At 42.1% G+C, this 17,386-nt stretch overlaps 1 long non-coding RNA gene across 1 annotated transcript in view; it reads left to right on the top strand.

The window, feature by feature from the left end:
* The first annotated feature begins 3,310 nt into the window (after nucleotides 1–3,310).
* The window catches only part of LOC127015479 (uncharacterized), a 58,653-nt gene continuing 44,577 nt past the window's right edge, over nucleotides 3,311–17,386 (top strand). Inside the window, exon 1 of the long non-coding RNA XR_007766352.1 lies at nucleotides 3,311–3,406. This is a non-coding gene — a long non-coding RNA (uncharacterized LOC127015479). The remainder of the gene's footprint in view (nucleotides 3,407–17,386) is intronic.

The following is a 17,386-nucleotide window of genomic DNA, read 5'->3' as shown; positions in this document are numbered from 1 at the left end:
TCTGGAAAACATAAGCTGAAAGTTATGAGTGGCAATGAAGAATATAACCCTTGTGGTTCAGGCTATAAGCCAAGGTAGATCTGCTGTGACTGTACATGGTTTGTTTTCCTAGGAAATCAGTCTAACTCTCCTTATTTTTTCTTAGTGTTGACAAAGTTTAAAAGAGAAATAGTGGAAGAGTACAAAATACCTAGCAAAGTGAAGGGCATATGATTTTAGTTATAGATTAATTTTTAGTATAATAAATGAAATATGAATGATCGCAAAGTATCTCCTAAGTAAGTATTTCTATATTTAAACTGATAGTTTGTGGGATGCCATTTTGAAGTGCTAAGGTGAAAAGATGACTAGAGTTGTAAAGTGTTTAAGATAGTGATTTATATAGGTCTAAAAAACACCCAGAAGGAGACAACTTTTTCCATCGAATTAATGGACCTCTATTGGGGGTAAAGAAGGCTTTCTTTCTCTTCATAAAGCTTTGCGTAATGTGAACAGATTTTGTATAGACAAGGCAGACTGCTGGAGGAACAGAAAGTTGGGTTTGTTTTCTTTGGAAGAGTCAGTTTTAGCCTGCCTCTGACAGAAAACAACCGGGTTGTTTGGTCTCTTGTTCACTTATTTCACTGCTGGGGTTCTGTGCTTTTGCCCTCCTGGGAGAGCTCTTGCGTCCCCTTCCCTATTGCTGTCTCTCAGGCTGTTAATAGCATCATTAAGCACAATAACACAGTTTAGAAAAAATAGCAGTGAAGTACCAATTGCAGCAAAAATCAGATATGAATCTGTAATGTTCCAAGCAGTGCATGGTTCTTGTCTAACTGCATTGCCAAGCTGACCAATAAGATATAGCTTTTAAGTTTGAAATGCATGGCTATTTTTAATCAATATTCAGTATATCCTTGTTAAATGATGTTTTGCGATACTGTCTGGGAAAGTATCTACCCTCTAAAGTAACTTTATAAACATATTAATAGTAACTACATAAGAAATCTTAGCCTGCTTTTACTTTCATGTGAAGGACAAAATATACTTTTAGATGTGGTTTAGGTAGTTATCTGATTGTGATGTATGATGAGGCAAGCTCTCATTAGTATCCACACAGTAAGAAAAAAATACGTGAATCCTACACCTACAACCTTAATTGAAGTTAAAGGTTGCTAGCCTGCATGGACCACCAGTATTATCTACAGAAGAAAAAAGAAACAAATGTTTAAGCCATTGAGCATCCCACCCACGCTTCCACTCATTAGTTCCACTCAGCCTGTACTAACACTGCAGTTGTGCATCAGTAGTGCGCTACGACCATCTGGCTAACCCCAGAAAGACATGTGGGCAGCTTATCTTCAAAGATGAATACCGGCTTTTAGCAACAGCACTAACAGCTGTATCAAGCCAAAGAATGGAAAATAGATCTCCTGAGTTCATCTTCTTCCATAAAGGACCGAATGACCTGGGTTTGACAGTGCCATTTTAAATGAAGACACTCGGTCAGATTTGCATGTACTTCCCTGTCTCTTTGTAAAATGTGCTATACAGCTGATTATAGTTACAGAGCATCAGTTAGGGCATGAATCTATAGGATATATTAGCAGATGGATAATTTTTCCTTGCCTAGTGGAAATGAGGAATACTCTATGGAGATAAAAGATGGGAAAGTTACCCGTAACAGTTCATATGATCTTTAGCTTTCTCTTCCTAGTAAGCACTACATAATTACTGTGAGCTGTTTGAAACGCTTTTTGGAGATGTCTCCTTTAACTCTTGCAAGTGTACATCTACAACATTTTAGAAAACAGTTTTGGTCAGAGAAGTAGAATATTTTTATTTCAAATCAAGGCCATGTATCCCATCCAGCAATGAGAATTGTTGCCTTGCTTCCTGGATTACTCAGTGTCTTCACTTCCTGCTTACCTGTTGTGAAACTAATGTGTTCCAGAAAGGACAGTTACTTGAGCATCTGAATTGCTACAGGGAGTGCGAGGGTGAAGTACTTTTTAATCGTTTTGACTCGACAAATGATGCAAAACCAAGTACACGGAGGAAAGACTTACATATCGGGAAGTGTGCTGCTTCATTCATCACCTTAAGAATGAATCATGAATCACGCATACAAACTGAGATTTGATTCTTTCTGCCTCTTGGCTGTGATATTATTTTTCCCCATTCATTTTATGTGAAACAGGAAATGACTTTTCTTCTCCCTTAAGAGAGCACCTTCATGTCATCTGCTTTGTTAAATGATTCCATAAGATTAATTCTCCTTATGAAAGTGTAGCCACAATAAAGATGCTGAATGCATACTTACCACTAGCAAAGAATAAGGATGATGCAGAATAGTTATATTTAAAATAAAAATGCTTCTCACTTTTTAAAGGGGAATCCCACTGTTATCTGCATATATATGACTGTGGTACCATACGGTTCTGAATGGACTGTAGTGCTGTGAGCTCGCAGTGGTTTTACAACTACCTGGTCAGCCACCCTACAGAAGTGTACATGCAAATATATAAATGTTCTTTGTACAAATGATATTTCCAGTGACAAACTTGCAAATAGATCATTATACAGGCAAGGTCACTCCCTGCACATAACCGAGACAGAAAAAGAAGATGAACATTCATAATACTTTGCTAAGCGATTCTTTCCATCTCAACCCATTCCCTTTCTTCTAAGCTCCATTATTAGCCATACACATGGCAGCTACAGATATATGACTGTGTGCTAGGAAGATAAAGGGCAGGTAGAAAAAATTCCTCTGATCTTTTCTTATCCCCCCATCTGCAGGGTGCCCTGGAAGAAGCAGATGGAATAAACAAAATACACAGATCCATCTCCAGACTGACTTTCTGCAGTCATGACTATCACCAGGCTCTTGCTGGTGTTCCCCAAAGAAACTATGCCTAGCTCACACACCCAAATTCAGTATCTTCTGCTGTGACAACACACTTTTTTTTCAAACCGAGGATACTGTCCCCCAACCCTTCAGTAACTAACCACAGGGCCTTTTAGACAGATTGTCCAACTGTCACACTGACAGCCTTTTAACTCTACACCTTCCTCCAGCATCACTTGTTCTCCCCCCAACCCCACTTCCTTATACAAGACCCTAAGACCCTCCCTCTCCTTGTTTGCTCTGTAAAGATGAATCGGGAACTGAACCCAGCTGCTTCTTGTTTCTGAGGTAACTGCCGGCATTTCTACAGCTGCTTCAGGGATGGGCTGAGGTTTTAAATGGCGGGTGGTAGGGGTGGTTTTTCTTTCTTCCCTGTGCTCAGTTTCTGACCTTGTATGCTGATACCTACTGGCAAAGCAGTAAGTGTCTCACTGACGATGTGAAAAGACCTTGGTCCTAAGCACCACTTCTTTTTCAGAAAGCAACAAGGGATTCGTCACATCCGCAGCAGAAAAGGTACAGGTTAAGGGCTGGGTTTTATCGTGAGGTGTATATGCTAACTTGTAATCAGACACATATGGCATGTTCATGCAGGAGGTTAACTTGCAAGCGTTTTTATGATTTCAACTTGCTTTAGCAAGCTTTTGGTCACCATGGAGAAACAGAAGAGGCAATTGAACTTTATCTGAATAACACTGGGGAAATTGCTCCCTGATTATCAATATATGCTATGTGGTTTAAGTTGCATAAATGATGAGTTGAAAGAGCTACATCAAAACTGCAAAGCCAAGCAGTCAAAAGATTGACTTAAAATTGCCTAATTTGGCTTCTAAGTGTATACTTGCTGTGGTGCTCTCTAGTGATTTATGATTGCATACTGTTTATTTTCTACTTCATCCTTGCTCAGAACACTTTAAAAAAAATACTGTAAGCTGTTTGGTATGAAATCTTGTTTCATGTCAGGACTTTAGAGTAGAGACAAAAATCCAGTGTTCCCAGCAATATTCAGTAGCTTTGACTGTATGACTGTCTTTGCTCTTGCACTTATCTCACAACAGCTACTTTAGCATGGGGTTCTGCTGCACTGCTAGAAAGTGCATCCCGTGCACTGGAGGGAGGCTAGGATCCTGTGGATTAAAATTCAAGACTGTCAGTTCAGCTTGAATGCAACAGGCACATTAAAGCTTCTAAATGATTCTGTATTAGAAATGGCTGGTGCTCTGCTGATTTAGAATATGGACAAATCTGTTGTACGGCTCTGTATCCTTGCTCAGCAGAAATCTTGGCCAGGACACGGGATGCTGCAGGGCTGGTTATGTAAAGAAGCTTTGCTTATCCAGAACTACACATACATCTGCAGCTGCAACTGCTGTCTTTGCCTGTTTAGCTTTGTAAAAATAAAGATAAGTTAACCTTTGTCTGCAGACAGGCTCCCCGACTCTCCCTGAGTCTTTCATTCTTGAAGTCTAGATCCCAGGGAGATCATTGTGTAAGAGCCACAGGCAGAGCTTTTGGGGGGGTCACAAAGTGCAGTTAGGGTGCTATTACACCTGAATGCAAGCTGAATCAACAAAACTACAAGTGTGCCCTGTTGTAGGCTCTGGCTGGTGTCTGCCTGCCTTGGGGCTGGGAAGTGGGAGAAGTGCGGAGAGCAACGCTCCTCTGGTTCACTGGTCTGACACAGGGGAGAATTAGCTGTGCACCATTAATATTTGACTTCTGGTTTTCTTCTGTCCTTGTTATCTTTTTTTTTTTCCAAATAGGGCATGTTTGATTGTAGGAGTTAACTGTTCCTAAGGGAATGGTATTTGGGTGAATACAGCAGAGCTAAGCGTGCCCTGAGAAATGGCTTTAGTCTGAGGGAGTTACTGAATACCAAAATAAAGAGCTGCCATGGGTGGTTTTGTGGAAGACCAATATGCCATGCTCAATCACAAATACAAAGGATCAGAGGAAGTCAGAAAGGTGCATTAAAGACCTGGTTGCCTCCTTTTGTGTATTAACCAAAAGGTGTTTGATACACTCAGTTTTTATGGCATTGACATAAAAAAGATGGCCATGGGTTTAAATACCACAACAGGGTCAGCTGACTGCTAATTCTACCAGTTTGAAAAATTAACCCTGATAGTGAAGTGCAACAAATTTACTGAGAAATTCTGATAAGGGAAGAAGGATTTTTTTTTTCTTCTTTTAAAATACCTAAGTCTCTTGTCTTGTGGTCTCTTTTTTTTCTCTTAATAACTCTGTGTATTGGTGTGACTACTTTGGAAAAGAGAAGGATAAAATGTGTGTTTGTACAGGAAGCCACAAGGTAGCTTATGTACAAGTATTTTATCTTAAATACAGAATAGTAAGAAATACTTCTATTGACTCTAAGTGATTGTGGTGGGTTAACCCTGGCTAGATGCCAGGTGCCCACCAAAGCCACTCTATCACTCCCCCTCCTCAGCTGGACAGGGGGAGAAAATAAAACGAAAGGCTCGTGGGTCGAGATAAGGACAGGGAGATCACTCACCAATTACAGTCACGGGCAAAACAGACTCGATTTGGGGAAAAACTAGTTTAATTTATTACTAATCAAATCAGAGTAGGGTAATGAGAAATAAAACCAAATCTTAAAACACCTTCCCCCCACCCCTCCCTTCTTCCCAGGCTTAACTTTACTCCTTATTTTCTCTACCTCCTCCCCCGCCGAGTGGCGCAGGGGGATGGGGAATGGGGGTTTGGGTCAGTTCATCACATGTTTCTGTTGCTCCTTCCTCCTCAGGGGGAGGACTCCTCACACTCTTCCCCTGCTCCAGCGTGGGGTCCCTCCCATGGGAGACAGTCCTTCACGAACTTCTCCAACATGAGTCCTTCCCATGGGCTACAGTTCTTCATGAACTGCTCCAGCATGGGTCCTATCCACGGGGTGCAGTCCTTCAGGAACAGACTGCTCCAGCGTGGGTCCCCCGTGGGGTCACAAGTCCTGCCAGCAAACCTGCTTCAGCGTGGGCTCCTCTCTCCATGGGGCCACGGGTCTGCAGGTCCTGCCAGGAGCCTGCTCCAGCGCGGGCTTCCCACGGGGTCACAGCCTCCTTTGGGCATCCACCTGCTCCGGCGTGGGGTCCTCCACGGGCTGCAGGTGGATATCTGCTCCACCGTGGACATCCATGGGCTGCAGGGGCACAGCCTGCCTCACCATGGTCTTCACCACGGGCTGCAGGGGAATCTCTGCTCCAGCGCCTGGAGCACCTCCTCCCCCTCCTTCTTCCCTGACCTTGGTGTCTGTGGAGTTGTTCCTCTCACATCTTCTCACTCCTCTCTCTCTGGCTGCAACTGCAACTCCCCTGTAACTTCTTTTCCCTTTCTTAAATGTTATCCCAGAGGCGCTACCACTGTTGCTGATGGGCTCGGCCTTGGCCAGCGGCGGGTCCGTCTTGGAACCCGCTGACATTAACTTTATCGAACATAGGGGAAGCTTCTAGCAGCTTCTCACAGAAGCCACCCCTGTAGCCCCCCTGCTACCAAAACCTTGCCACACAAACCCAATACAGTGATTAATACCAGTTTTCTATTCATGGACTTATATGGCCTTAGAAAGGAATATTTTCTGCAGATCCCTTAACTCTCAGTGGCTTGTGACTGTGTAATTTTGTCTTCTTTTCACAATAGAACACAAAATTAGTATTGAACTCCTGACACTTGTTGCACTGACTTATTGATACCTTTTCGTACTAGAAGCTTTTCCAGGTGCAGCACTTGTGTAAGCCGAAGCATTTCTGGAAATGATAGCAACTATCTGATTTTGTACATTGGTCCAGAAATGGACTGTCTGGCGGTGTGAGCAGGTGCCTTACCCTCCTTTATTAGAGGGGAAAAAAGGGAGTATGTACTGCTTAGTTTTAGGACAGCATTTTTTTAACTTTCACATCCCTCAGAGTATGTTTTATTTTCCCCCAATAATTGTGAACATAGTCTGGTAGCATCTTTAGTTGCTGTTTGTGAACTTGCTGCTTTGTGATACTTTAAAAGAAAAAGGAAAAGGAATTCTTCAGTAGGTAAATGGGTGTTTTCTATGAAGTAAATCTATGAAAAAAACACTTTCAATTCTGGATCACTTAAACATAAGTATTTAAATTGGTGCAAACCAATGGAAATTTCACTGCAGTATATATATGTATCTAGGTCACAACATAATTTAGAGCTCACATTTCTCTTCTAGTTGATTATTTTTAAAGACTCTAGCTAGTTTAAGGTCCTAAAAGTTACTCTTCAAACTATGTTTTAATAGTCTTGTTTTACACTGTTTGAAACTTTACCTAATGAGTGTCAATACTGCAAAAAGTAGTGATTATATATTAGTCTTACCTATGAGCACAGGGTAAAGTAGATCCATAGGGATATCTAGTGCAACTTGTCACCTACTCTCCATGCATCTGTGTGAATCACATTGCTTGAAGTAAAAGGCTTCCTTTCTCCAGACATATGCCTCTGTATACCTTAGGCAAATTCACCACTGGAGAGAAAAGGGAATTAATCTCCAATATCAAAACAGGAGTGGTTGTGCTCTCAAGAACAGTGTGCATCTGACTAGTGAGTAATTCTTAGGTAAATGCCTACTTGGGAATATTGCAGAAAAAGGCCCTTCAAAAAAAACCCAAACTGTGCAAATGTACTCAAATTCTCCTATTTTTGAAATAAATTACTTCCATGTGTGTTGAGAACCATTTCTAGGTGGACCTCCTGAAGTTATTCCAGTATAATTCACTTCCAACCTATATAATACATTAAAAATATCTCATCTGCTAGTATATGTCCAAACTGACCCAGAATTGCACATTCAGGACCACTTTATAAGGCAAACTTGGTTGAGCAAAGAGAAGCAGATGTTTCCTGCTTCTTAGTAGCATGAAGTGAGTTAGCGTGTTGGAAAGCCAGCTAAAGTTAGTGGAAGGACATCTAGGATTGCAGTTGCCATGATATTCTCTCCAAGCAGCTTCAGGACTAAAGATTTTGATTTTTAGCAGCTTTAGAAGGGGGCTAGCATCCACTGTAGATGCAATTGCAAAAGCAGAATGAGAGAGGGGAGACGAGGATTACTAAGTCAGGAGTCGGCAACAGGTGACTCCGAATACCTGGAGGTTTTGGTCTTGGTTAATGTCAGTCCTTGGGGGTGCCCACCTTGCCAGATGGTGGCATGGGCTCTCAGGTGGCATCATAGCTTCAAGCACGGTGGCTTAGGTACCTGTGCTGCCAGGATGCTGTGTTGTGGTGGCTTGTCAGATGCCAGTACCTAAGTCAGCTTACTTCAGGCTGCCTTGCATGTTTCTCCCTGACCGGAGGCGTACTAAGAGTCCTTGAAAATCCAGACTAAGGAGTTTTATGGTCACAGAAACAATATAAGAAGCTAAGGGGGGAAAAAAATAATGCAAAAGGCCACCTGTTTCTCCAAAATGCAAGGCAGCTGTGGCTTCTCCTCTGGCTACATGTTTTCTTCTGCATAATGTCCCCCCTTTGTAGGCTACTCTTTTTCCCAAGGCCACTTCTGCTGCTCCTGGACTGCTGTTAATATCTAAAGCTAAATATCTAAGTTAATATCTAGTATCTAATTAATATCTGTTAATATCTAAGCTAAAGTGTCTGGAAACAGAGGTTCAAACCCCTTATGTATAGCACAGGTTGAAATCTGCGTATCCCACTTGCATGGAGAGTGCCACAGATGCCTGTTTATAAGCCACCCCCAATATATTCACTCTCCAACATCTCAGAATGCATAGAGGAATATTCAGAGTTCCTCAGGCAATATGGGAAAAGTTCATGAGGCAACAAGACATGGAGCTGTGCATTTGTCCTGGAATGGCACAAGGCTTGTGTTTCGCACCTACTTTTACGACTGCTTCTGTATTTTATTGCATGAATAATTTTAGAAAGATGATCCTTTATTTACCATCGAATTTACTGCTTAACTTGAAGAAGCCTATGCAACTTTTGGGTTTTTTTCCAGAGGGAGCTTTTACTCCAGATTATTTCTGTGACAGAATAGTGCAGAGGAGTGATGGGTTCAGAAAAGGTGAATCTTGGCTTCATCAGTGCTGTATGCAAATGGAGTGACTGGCGCAGTCTGGAGCTCTTTCCTGAAGGCATCATGCAGGAGGCTGGTTGCTGGAAATGGAAAAATGAATAGAAAGATAGTGGGCAGATCAGCACCCTATAATCACTGCTTGAGCTGATTTCTAATGAGTTTGGGATTTCTGTCAATCTTTTGTTCCCACAAGGCTTCCTGAAAGAGACTTTACAAAGTGAAACCAAGGAAGGGGGGGGGGAAGTTAGTGAAAGCCTACGTGTGTGAGGGCTTTTCTCTAATGATTGATGGTATGGCTTGCAATTATACTTTGAAAATGGTGACAAGAAAAACTGATACAGTGGTTTCGTTGTACGGTCTCCATCCAGAATAAAGAGTAGTCTACTTTGACTTTTTGGTATTATTTTATTGGGAAAAACTCTTTCACTTTTATAAAGCATTCAGGCAACTATTGCTTTCAGTGATTTGTGGTCATTTGTGGTTTTAAGAGTTGAGCAATAGGCACGTGGGGAAAACTGTACATTACAACTATGTTATGTTGAAACTAAGTCTGACTTAGGAGTAAAAATAGGGGTTTTTTTGTTTGTTTTATCTGTGAACACTGGAGTGCATTTGCTTTAGTCATGCTACACTGCATAAGGAAGAAGAGGTTACAGTTGGGAAATTGCTTAGCGGGATTAAAAGACTGAGAAACAGTTATTTTTAGACTCAAGTTTTCTGTTTTTTCGATATTTTGTCTGGGCAAGAAAAGTGGAAACGACTTGAACACTAAGGATTCATGAAGAGAGGAGGCTGCTTGTAACATCCTCATGGGGCTGATGAAGTTTTGTGAATTGCTACCACTCATTTTACTTGTTTGAGTTTCCAGGGAAGGCCAATAGATGTGAATGCACTTTTAATGGGCTGCAGCTCTCCACTGCTGTTACCCCCCTATGTGCATATGACCTCGAGGTCTCCCACCCCTGTAGTAGGGAGATAGTTGCCTCTGAGTTAGCTGATCTGTGCAACTCCAGAACTGTGTTATCTGGCAGATTTCTCTTTTCAACTATCACATAAAATAGGTGGGAGCAGGTGGGGCATCTTTCAGGTTACGGAATAAGAAGGTGAGGGAGCAGATGACAGGATAGGAAAATACAGACCTTTATTTCTAACCCTGGCTTTTCAGTAGTGCAGCGAGCAACTGGATCCAGTAGACAGCAGTTCTTAATTTATGACAACAATAGTAAGCTGGAAATAATGCAAATATAATAAAACTTTCTTACAGCTAACTAATACTTAAAGAAAAATAGAGGAAAGAGCATTGTCTGTTAACTTCTGTTTCCAAACCTTGAGCCATTACTGCAATTGCACAGCCACTCCTTGTTCTCAGAACAATCCTGTGTACTGTTATGGTAGATCCATCACAGTCTGTTTTCTGCTTCTGATTTTCTTCGAGTCAGTAACTGAAGACATTGGTGGCTTTTGCTGGGAAAAGCGTGAAGATTGGGAAAAGCTTGTATTTAGTTGAAATGCACTGTGCTTTCTCCTACGGGTTTATTCGCAGGAGTTCCTGTGATGTATAAGCTTAGTATTGACGATATAGCTGCTACCTTGACAGGTTGTGGTGGCTCTGTTTCAAAAGCCACCCTTTCTCCAGCCACAATCGGGGTAACTGGTGCTCTCCAGCTATTCTCTGCTCCTGTTTCCTAGGGTGTGGCAACTCTTCTTTGGTAACTTCAGAGCTTATTTCTGTCTCTTGATTTCTGAAACTTCTAAAAGCATTTGTCACTTCTGCCCATAAGTCTGCTGAGAACGTATTCATAAAATATAGATGGAATCAGTTTACTGAATTGTTAAATATTCCAGTGACTCTTCTACTGACTTGTTTACCTTGGCTTGATAAGTACATACATAACTAGAAGGAAAAAGTCCCCAACCGAACTCTCCTGGACTGACTAACCCCCGGTGCACGCTGAGGCTTGTACATTACTTCTCGGTGTGCTGTGCAGTAGCTTTGTTAGAAGTTCATTGCTACTGTGAGGGATATGTATCCTCCATCCTGATGACAGAAAAGAAACCTTAGGCTGTCGGTATTGCTACTGGTGTTTTTGTGGAGGTAGGAATACAAGCTGGATTCCACTTAAAGCTGGTGGCAGTGGGCATGGGGGTCCATGGGAATGGGGTGAGGGAGTTGCCTAGAGCATGCCTCAGCTCCGTGCAGCGGCTGCTATCTGGTCCTCCTTCCCGTGCAGGCTGGGGCACAAGGGGGTGGCACCAGGCATCACCCCAGCCCAGCACACACTGATCCAGGAGTGGAGAAACTCTTCCAGCAGCTCGTGAGAGCATGCCTGTGAAGGACAAATGCAGTGGTGGGAGGAGGAAAGGGCTGTCTAGCAGAAACTTTGTGTTTAGAAAGGTATCAGTGAAGGGAATTAATGTTTTATATTACACAGGACACATGAAATCATTAAGTCCTATGCACCATCCGCATTATACATCTCTAGAGCCACCAGGGTTCTGGTCACTTAACATGGTATTGATCCTGCATTATTTAGGAACAGTTTAAATATGCAATGGAGAGCATTACATTTATGACAGTTATACAAGTCCTTCAACAGATTACTGCAATTACATGAAAACTACTGCCACTTAATCTAGTCACAAAACTGCAAAATTATTCCAATGCTTATCATAATTACGATGACATTAAGTCATTTCTGTTTGTTTTTGTTTCTTTGCAAATGAGACTGAAGTATCATATCCTATGAAGATGGCACATCTAGCTGCATGACTCCCAGGTGTGTGAATTTGGTTTGTTTGCTAATCCCTTGCTGCCTCTGGGCTCTTTGGCAGCTAAGCATTTCCTGGGGTGCACTGTAATAACAGACAGCTGTCCTGTCAGCTCCACTGAAAAAGGAGATAATATGGCAGACAATGTTCACTTTCTCCTAGACCTGTTTCTTACAGTTCTCCAAATTGATTCAAGTAACTGCTCTTAGCTGATGATGTTGTTTGTGTAGGACCAGGATGGATTTTTAGGGAACAAACTTACGAATTATCTGCTGCAGAGGAGACAGCGTGCAGTAGTTTGCAATCAAAACACTTGTAAGGAGTCAATGTGTTTGCATGGAAGAATGGCTGTTTGTTTCAATACAGCTGAATGTTCCCACTGACTTTTATCTGTGAGAAGGCTCTGTGCAATGATGAACAGGCCCTTCTGGATTCTGGCTTTTCATCTCTGCCCCAGTCATCTTGTCACCCTGGGGATTGAAAATGAAGAGCATATCTAATGAGGTGTTGAGTTTTCTGGATATCATTTGGCTTAGCGTCTCGCTGGAGTCTTTGGTATCTCCTCTGAGAGGCTGAACACTCTCAGCAACCCGACAGAACCCAGCTTTTTTGTCCATAACGGAAGTTAACATTAATACCCACAGTGGCACAGAGCACTCTGTGCTGGCACATACTTCACCTGCCATCATTCTGACTTGAACTCCTCTTCTTGAACCACCCATGTGAAATAGGAGGTGCCCAAGGCTAATTAGAGCAGTTTAATGCTTTGATATGTCTAGATGTTAAGTGTTATGAGGAGATATTGTTTCAAAAGTTTAAGTACTCAGAAGTTAGCCATCCTGGGTTTGATGTTGCATGCAATCAGTCCTTTGATTTATGTATCTTAAGTAGCTAATCCTGATTACAAAATTTCTTCCAAAGTAAATCCTTTCATTAAAAAAAGCAGTTTCTGTATCTCTGTTTTCATCCACAGACACAAACAAAAGTCTTTTAAGCGAAGAAATTGTGATTTATTTGCAAAACGTGTTTCCACATCCCAGTCCATCTAGCTTTTATATATCTCTCTAAATTTAACTATATTCTTTTGCACTGAAGTGAGCTAGTGTTTCATTATCCCCTGGGCTGTACCTGGTGACTTTTGCAAAGTTATATCCAAGTCCAGCTCATCTCCAGGGCTGTAGTGTAACAACTGACTTTAGGACTGCACATGGCTAAGCTACTGCTTTAAGTACCCTTGGATCATCGGGATGGAAACCATCTGATGAACTATTACTCAGTGTTTGTCCTTTTATCAGCTCTTTTGTTGTTTGCACTTTTATCAATTTACTGCTCTTCTCTAAGTGTAATGTGTAGGATGGTGTTCAGTATTGTTGTAAGCTATAGTTGTGCAATACCTGAAGTCTGTAAAGCAATGATGTTAGCCCTGTAGCTATTCAGTAGCAAAGCAGTTCTCTCCTTTGGAAATGAAGGCCTATCTTCATTTGGAATTAACTTGTCTTTCCCTAACATGGACTTGATTTTGTCCTGGAAAGTTAAGAAAAAATTAAGCAATGTGGGATTTCTTCATCCACGTGTTTAGGACTACTTCTCCTTTCTTTACTTTGTTCCTTCCAACATAAGTTAACTAGTGCTCAAGGTTTAAAAAATAGACACCTTGTAAGCATACCTGTGGGCAGAATACAATTCATACGGGGGAGAGGGTGGGATTTCAGCCAGATCTGACAAACTGGTGGAGAAGGGAAGCACAGCTGACTTGCCAGCTACTGAAGTCCTTTAAGTTGATTTAATCCTGATGTCAGGCACTCTTTCCAATGTGGGCAAACAGCCCATAATGTAAACTCTGGGGATGAAACTGAAATTGGTGGTCACTTGCATATCTTGCGGCATGAAAGCAAACTTGTGGTTAAAGCATCTGTCGAGGGATTAGGAAGGTCTAAAGTTGAAAGCAATGATCTTCTAGGAAAAAATAACAAGCATGCTCTTAGCAGAAAACATGTATAGCTGCTCTGCTAAACACTGGCAGCGCATCTAATCACCTTATAATGAATGGGTCAGACCCTTGGGTGGTGTAACGTGACTCTCCTGACTTCCATGCAAGCAATACCAAGTTACACCACCTGAAGGCACAGTCCATTGCATACTACTAAACGTGGGTCTGGCGTGGGCTGGGGGACAGGTTTCATCTTTCTCATAGCACTGCAGCAGGCTACCCCCTCTAACAGTATCCTTGTCTGATCAGAGACTGCAAGACAACATAATTCATTTTTAGATAGGAAAGATGTCTGATAGTAGCTTGCTGGTTCCCAAAGAGCACAGGGATGGGGTAGTGAAGTCTTGTTGCCCCTGAAGCCCGGGGCATATCGCCGCTTCCCATCACGCGGACAGCCTTTGAACTCTACTTGTAACTCTGCCCATGGCTCAAACGTGAAGTTGAAACTCACTTTTTTGAGAGTTTGTTTCCATTTTGTTTTGTCAAGCTCTTGGAGGAGCTGAAAAACACCTTAGGAAAACAATATACCTGAAGCTGCCTGGACTTTGGTCTCAATATGAAACGAGGCCAAGGAGATCCTAGGTACCTCAAACTTGCATGCTAATCTTGAGTGAGCATAAAACCTGCTTAATAACATGGGCTAAAACCTCTCTGTACTTCAATCTTGCTCCTGTGTGAAATGGAGCTCTCTGGTCCTCAATTTTGCAGTTTAAAGTTCATGGAGACCTTGCAGTGAAATATGTGATGCTGCTGTTACCGGCTCCAATACTTCAGGGAACAAGCGGGGAGCAGCTCAGATGGACTTCTCAGGCATTTCCCCTCAGCAGAGGAGCTGACAGTAGTGGTAACAGTGGGTTTGAGACTGAGAAACATAGAATAAGGATTTCCTTGCTTTTTAATTCCTTGTGGCTGTTCATGCATAGGTGTTGGTCAAAATCCACCTTGGGCTTTTAGTATCCTTTCCAACTACCCAGCAAGACTGCATACGCTTGCTAATTTGTTGATACCATATTCTGTGGCTCTTACAAAATAGTGAACACATTTTAGCTTGTTTGCATGACTTCCAATGGAAAGGTTAGATCCAAAGAAACTCTAATACACTAAAGTGCATGGATCTTGTTTCAAATATCCCAGGCAAGCTTCGTTAGAAGCAATTATCTTTCTTTTAGCCATCGTGTTTTCCAGACTATCCCTTTAAAACATGACATGTGTAATGCTGTTTCCTCAGTGCATTTTCCCCAGATGAAATTCAAATATTTTGACATCAGCTGAGTCTCATAGCTGTAAGAGAATACCGAGATAAAAATAAATGACTGCACATACTGTGAAGATTTGTTACAGAATAGAGCTTTCTGTCGTGTATCAGAATATTGCATGAGTGCTGTGAGCAGTTGTGATACTGCTAACATAAAATTTTCCCTTACAAACCATACTATTGAAATTGAAATTCAGCCAGAACAGAATGTAGCCCAGTGCCCTAATGACCAGCATGTCACAGTCTCCAGCAATCAAAGGGTTAAGCTTCAGTCCAAAGACAGCACCTGCAATGGCAGTGTCATCTGCCATTGCACTGGGTGACTTGGTGCTGGTGTAAAGGGAAGAATGCTTATCTAGGGAAATCGCTGTGTTTAGTAGTGCCCACAAGCCTCCGGGGGATGCTTTATCCGGCAGCACCCTGTTTAGTTTGCGGGTGCTGAGATCATTACATCAACAACCCTGAAATTCTGGTGGGCAGCGCTTGCTGGTGGTCTCTCTTGAACTGGCTTGTCTGCGTGTTTCCAGCTGTTGACTGCATTAGAGACAATTGAAAATTTATGGACACTTTCCAAATATTACTTATCCGTGTAAGACACTGTTCTGGTTGCCAAAAAGATGTACTGGGATCATGAATAAATAGAGATATGGTCTGTGCAAATGAAATGGGAGATTTCCACAAACCAGGGTTTTTTTATTAAGACTTTGTCTACACACTATATAATGTTGAGGAATACCCATATTATAACATAAATTGGGATATTAATGGGCTGTATTGCAGGTATGCTGGTAGATAATACGTGGAGTTGGTTGGCTGGACATTGGTGTTTGGTGTTATTGGTTCTCATTTGGTTTTATGATCCACTCTGTGGACTACCCAGTTACAAGGATATTTTTTAGACAGCAGAACTGCTCAAAAGCCCTCTTGACCAAAAATGATACTTCTATCAATGTTTTCCCTAATGCACAAAGCATTTTACCTTCTTACGGTAAACAAAAGAACATTTGTATTTTTCTGTTTTCTGGGCTTTTGTGAAGCCTGAAGGCTTCAACACATGCTGGAAGTTGCAAAATGATCCTGTGCTTTGATTCAAGCCCACTTTAAAAAAACGAAACAAATAAAAAACAGGTCCTTGCAGGTTCTGAGGAGGATGCAGACCTCCTCCTTTCTGTCTAACAGGTTCACAGGTCCCTTAGCCCAGGCTTTAGATTTCTGCTTGTTTAGGGTCTGAGTTTGGGAGAAGAGGCGTAGCCTTTGAAGGCTTTTTGACATGTTAGTTCTGGTGTGAGCACTCTACAGTTTTTTAGGACGGTGGCCCTGGTCGTTTCAAGTGCTCTATCTAAATTGCCACTTGCCAGTTGATGGAAGCCAGAAATAACACTTTACTGAGTGAAGTTACTGGAGAGATGTTTCACAGAAGTAACTGCCTGATTTCAATTCTCCTGCTATTCCTCTCCAATTAGCTAGTTTCAACATCAAAAGCAGCATGAAAACGCTGAGTCAAATTTATCTGCCTGTGTGACTCCAAATACATATAGCCGTCTGGAATCTGGCACTGGGACCTCTATGCCAGCAGTTTAAAAATGGTGGTAACAAAGAGTATGTCACGAGAGAATGATGGGCCTTCTAGCTGACTTCTAGTCCTTCAACTCTGCACCTTTTAATAAGGATAAGAGAATGCATAATAAGAAAGACCGTGGAGTGAAGTGGTGTGCAGGATGGGATGCTTCCCTGCATCACTCAGTAGTTAACTCTCCGAATGCAGGACTACATGGGTTATACTGATTCAAAGTGGTCTGAGGTGTTTTCCTTTATCACAGAATAGAGAAACAACAAGCTAGATCTATGTAATACCACCTCTGATACTGGCAAATGTTCAAAATGGTTAAAGTAGATTTTGTGCAAACCCAAGGTACTCTAAAGCAAGCTAACTGCACTATTTCATCTAAACTTCCCTGCACAGATAAGGCCTATGATCTCTCGCTGCAGCTTCTGAAAGCCAACTGTGTTCAAACGCACGCTCTGCAACCCGCTTGGACTCATCTCGGGCTCTGGCTGATGTTGATGGAGCTCTGCGTGGAGAGCTGATAAGATATGTCAGTCTCTTGTCTCCCTGCTTTACATCTGAAAGCATGTGGTGAAGATTGCTTATAAGGCTATGGAGAACATTTGATTTTCCCAGTTGCTTCACAGCAAGAGTAGAAGGGAGTAGAGATGTATCACATCTCAGCACCGCTGCTGAAGGCCCCCAAGAGTTCATAAATAGGTGAAATCACCTGAGACAGGCCTGGACACAGCACTGAGGTAGGAGCCTTGTGGACTTCCACCTGGGTGGAAAAAACATCCAGTAAGTTTTTACAGGCTGGGACTAATGTTTGATATGAGTGTTCTGCACAGCTGTAATATTGCTGTGCCCCA

The sequence above is a fragment of the Gymnogyps californianus genome, chromosome 4, assembly GCF_018139145.2.
Source record: "Gymnogyps californianus isolate 813 chromosome 4, ASM1813914v2, whole genome shotgun sequence".
Classification (NCBI taxonomy): Eukaryota; Metazoa; Chordata; class Aves; order Accipitriformes; family Cathartidae; genus Gymnogyps; species Gymnogyps californianus.
This window is presented reverse-complemented; position numbering and strand designations above follow the sequence as displayed.